Below are 5193 nucleotides of genomic sequence, written 5' to 3'. Positions count from 1 at the left end.
CACAGTTGTTTACTTTTTAAGTATATAAAAAATACTACACAATCGCAACCGTTGCTGTTTTGAATATAATAAAAATTGATTGAAATTATGTAAAAGTGTATGATGTATTTCTTAAATTTTATTAAATATTTTAATTTATTTCAAACATTTCTTAATAATTAATAACAAAATATAAGTTACATTATTATTTCTAAGAAAAAATGAAATAAATCGTATCGACAAATCATGGGAAAGTAAATATTCAATTACGTAATTTCCGTCTGTAATAAAAAAAAAAAAAATGTCAGTTGAAAAATTACGATATGAGTAACAAATATCTTGTTAAAATAATCTAATCTTGTATCCACACCTCTGACTCTTCACTTCAATCTGCTCTTCCACTTCGATTAATGAAGTGCAATATGATGACACTGATTGATGGTGGCGCCCCCATTCATTCTCTCCTAACAGGCTACGTGTGCATTGTGCTGACAGCTAATCGAACGTACGCCATAAACCGGTACATCAATCTATTTCACTACGCTCCAAACTTCAAAGTGCGAGCAAAAAATAACGAACGTTAGTTGAGGTTACAAATTGATAAAGAGGCACATGCTGATAACATGGAGAGTTTAGTGTAATCAGATACATGCAGTTTTCTATAAGATTTAAACTACCAACTTTAAAGTACTTCCCTTCCCCCCCCCCCCCCACCACCACAGAAGTTGGTAGATGGCATGCATTACCACCGTGCGATTCTGATTTCATGGAAAGCAATATTTTGATTTATTATTATTATGTGACACCTCCAGGGAGTCCAAAGACTCATCGAGGGAGAGTGTGCCAACAGCGTCATGCTTGATATGGAATTGATTTTAGAGCTAGCAATTTACATCAGATTAAGTGCTCTTGTTTATGTACTGAATATATAAATATTAAATAGCATATCAGTATGTTACTTAATTTTGACAGAAAAAAATAGAGTTGAATTATTTAGTTTTTAATCGATAAATGGGTTTTATTTGGAGATTTCTCTAAATAAAATTTAGAGAAATAGAATGTGGTATCCGAATTTAAAACAAAGTTTTTCTTTCCAGTACTAAGCTAAGTTGTTTGTTACTATTTGGAATATTTCATGTTACTAACTTGTTTAATTATTGTTCCTTTTGATTTCTAATCTTACATCTTAAGATGTAAATTAGAAATTATTATCCTCTCCAATTAGTATATTTTATAGATCATAAAAGTTTCTAGTTTTTTTTCTTTATATATATGATAAAAATTATTTCAATATTTTTCACTACACAAACGCACCTTTCTTAGTTTTAATTAAGTGATCTATAATTGTAATTGGTTATCACATTTACAATAACAATAGCTATTTTGGAATGTTTTGTTTCTAATCCACTACTGTACAAATTTGAATAATGATCCTATACTTCCTGGTACGAATTCTCTATTTTCTCTTTTAATTTAGTTTTTCTTATTTCGATTCCGTTATTTCCAATGTAACTAAAAATTAAATGTCAAATAACACATTTTATTAATTTTCCTGATTAATTACATTTAATGTAAAAATATATGTACTATTTTATGAGAAGATGGCACTTTTGTGAATTTTTTTCTCTCAAAATTTAAAAGTAAAATTGAAATCTATGTATAAAAGATTTCGAAAATGCTTTTCAGTTAATTAGATAGAATGGTTTCTTCTCGAAATTTACAAAAATTGTTACTATTAGATAACTTCTTAATATTGCCATTTGTGAGAGGCACTGATGCGAAAATAATGCAAAGATCTGCAATCAGAAATTCATCTGAGCTACTTTTAACGTGTATTTTTATAAACAGTTATAAGCAGCTAACACTAATTTTTGATAATGTTAATTTTCATGGTTAAACTAGATTTTTTTTTAATTCTAATTGTCATTAATAATGAAATAATTCCTCCATGTCTTTCGATCATTTATTATTTTTCTTTAATTTAGGCCATTTTAATGGCAATTTGGAAAAACAAAATTGTGTGCAATAGTACATACAATTAATACTTGATGTATTTCATAGATAATTTCTGATATTTCAACAAGTTTATTATTACAAGACACTTTTAAAGAACTCAGTCGAAGGGCGTGGGGTACTCTTCACTATAATAGTATTTGCTAACTGCGTGTGTTCTCTGACCGATTTTGCCTGTGTGTGTATATATATTGAATGAAAAACATATTTTTTTTTCGGGGGGGGGGGGGCTTGCTACCTGCGTATGAGATCGCCTACCGTTACCTGCAATTGAAGAGAAAAGAAAAAAAGTCTATAAAAATTCCTCTATCATGACGAGACTCAAACTCGGGTCTTTTTAAGTTATGAATGTTCAACTAACCGATGGGGGTGTGGTGGAGAAGTTATATTACCTTGGACTGAAAATAATAAAAGCAGTTATTGATTTTATTCACCTACGAATTAATAATAAATCGCAAAAGACTTCTTCGTTTACAGTATATCAGAGAATTTCTTGTCAGATTTTCCCATGAAAATAAACTGCATACAAGAGCCGAAACTTGACCATTATGCGTGTCCATGCTCTCTCTCTGTGTTGCTCTAGTTTTCGTTCCGTTGCCCTCAGTCACCAAGTAATAAATTCATGACCTAGTTTTCCTCCATTACAAAATCGCTGCAGAGAATGACAGCTGAAGCCTACTCATCGGTCACGCGGAATAAATAATTACAAATATGACATAAAAGAATGGATTCGTCTCCAGGAAGCATATAAACCTGCAATAAAATGCTAGTTTATTTATGGATGTGAAAATTAAATGTGGACAAACCCAACGCAGATGCAGCATTACTAATTTTTTTTTTTTCTGTTGTTGAATTAATAAAAAAAAAAAAAAAAAAAGGATTAGTTTGAATTTATGGCATTAGGCATCCGCTGTCCCTCTTTCCACATGGAATAATAACCTTTTCACCTGCTTTGTGCACGATGAGACGACTGTAACATATGTCTGTAGATTCCGTGTGTAGTAAACTATTACATTAAAAGGAACTGGTAACTGCTAGAGAAATAGTCGTTCTAATGTCTGCATTAATATATAAAAAAAGTTATTTCTGATAGTTCTGTATTATATTTAAATTTATATACAATGTTAGTAATGCATATTTCCATATGGAAACGCAGTCAGTCCGCGACTTCGATAGGTTCACTTCAGACGATCCAAGTCATTATATGAACTATAAAGACATCTTTGTTTCTTTCATCTTAATATCACTTAGATTCTTACTTTTTGGTTTATTTATTTATTTTTACAAATAAATAAGAGTAATTTCTATGGCTATATTATGATATATATATAAATGCTTCCTTTTTCTCAAATAAATAAATAAAAATAAAACTACGTTATAAAATAATATTAGTAAAGAGTAACCAGATTTCAAGGTTGTATGTATCTATGTAGTTGAATAAAATTTAACATAAAGCATCCAAACGACAAAATTCTGTGTAAAGTGAAATGTTCAATATTACTGAACGATCTAGTAGGCAACTTTCGTCTGCTTTTAGCTTTCGGAAATAGAAAAAGAATTTATGCAATGAACGTGACTAAAACTTACCAGTAACAAATGCATTTTTTATAGACTATTTTTTTTTTCTCTATTTTATTACTTTCACGGTTTCTATGAAATGTGCGAGACATACAGTCCCGCCAGAAAGTGTGTAATGTTGTGACATAATGACCCTCTCTGTAGGAGGGATTCTCAGAGAAAGATGAGGGCCCCACCCCCCAAGTCAGGTCTGCCGTGTGCCATCAACCTCCCAAGGATCGCATTTCTTTTCTTTTTAGATCAGCAGCAGCAGGAAGATGTCACAGTTCGAATGTATCCCTTTCTGACAAGCGCCGTGTTCCTAGAAACTGACGAAGCGGGGGTCAGAGACGACAGGACAAGAGGAACATAAATAGACAAATGAAAAATCTAGCCTTTCTAAGAAGGCACTTTTATCGGCGAGAGGCCACTACGTTAAGGGCAAGTTTTTGCTCCCTACGTTGGCATGTTCATTCTGGATAATGTAAATAATCTAAAGTGCTGGCAGCTTCCGCACACGTGGCGGAGGATCGGGTATCCGATATTTTATACTCCCAGTAAAAACAAAGGAATCGGCAGCTCTTGGAGATTCCCAGCTATTATAAGCTGTTTAGAGTTAGAGGCCATACTTACACAATTATCAAATACTTATTATTATTTAGTGTAAATAGTTTTTAAACACAGACAACAAATTTGTAGAGATACTGGAATTAATATGAACTATGACATTACACTGTATTGGCGACTTTTGTATTTAGAAAAGTAAATATCATTAATAAATAAACAACCGATTGTTAACAACAAGCTACAATTTCATAACAGTGAAGAAATGTTTGGCAATTTCCTTCTGGTAACAGGAAAACTGTACAAATTCAATGTCCGGTTCCGTCATAACCGGACTTTTTATTTTATTTTTTAACAATAAACAATTGGAATTACATGGAACCCAATCATGGTATTGAGTTCTGTTTTAAAACTCACGCAATATTACAAATCTTTTTTTTTTTCTTTAGATAGATTACCATAACTGGTATTCAGAAACAATATGTGTAGAAATCTTAACGACTGCCGTTGATCGCATTAATTAGAGCGTATAAAGATGCTTCCTTCTGTATCTCCCGAAACAGAGCGGAGAAAATATCCTTTCAAATATCTTTTCTCCCCAGGCTAGCCGAGTTCTGTCCTACTAAGCACTAAAGCATTTAAATATAAGGGCATTATTTTTCAATTACGAAATGAATTTGGATAAAAGTTACGTTATGGTTGAGAAGAATGCTCACCTCAAACAATTTGTTAATTAAATCGTTTATTTAAACCTGGATGTACGCAAAGTTAGTCGAACTCGAATACTTAACAATTATACTAAGCTAGTAACTCATTTAGTTAAGCAGGGGGGGGATTAGAAAATATATTAATTTTCTACTGTTCTACATAAACTCAGATTAATCATGCATATAACTGAAAAGATGTAAATAAATGTATCAAATAAAGAGATATCAGATAAAAAGATAAAATTTACCTTACTTACGTTCTATACTTTATTTTTATCACATCCACAGACAATTATCAACATGTTGAACCTTGATTAACAACAAATAGTAACAGATGAATAGTATCTGGTGACATTTCTTTATAAAGCATGTT

Source organism: Typopeltis vanoorti, chromosome 6 (genome assembly GCF_054136105.1).
Source record: "Typopeltis vanoorti isolate ZY-2024b chromosome 6, IOZ_Tvanoo_1.0, whole genome shotgun sequence".
In the NCBI taxonomy this organism is placed as follows: Eukaryota; Metazoa; Arthropoda; class Arachnida; order Uropygi; family Thelyphonidae; genus Typopeltis; species Typopeltis vanoorti.
The sequence above is the reverse complement of the archived record's forward strand: the minus strand, read 5'-3'. Positions refer to the sequence as shown.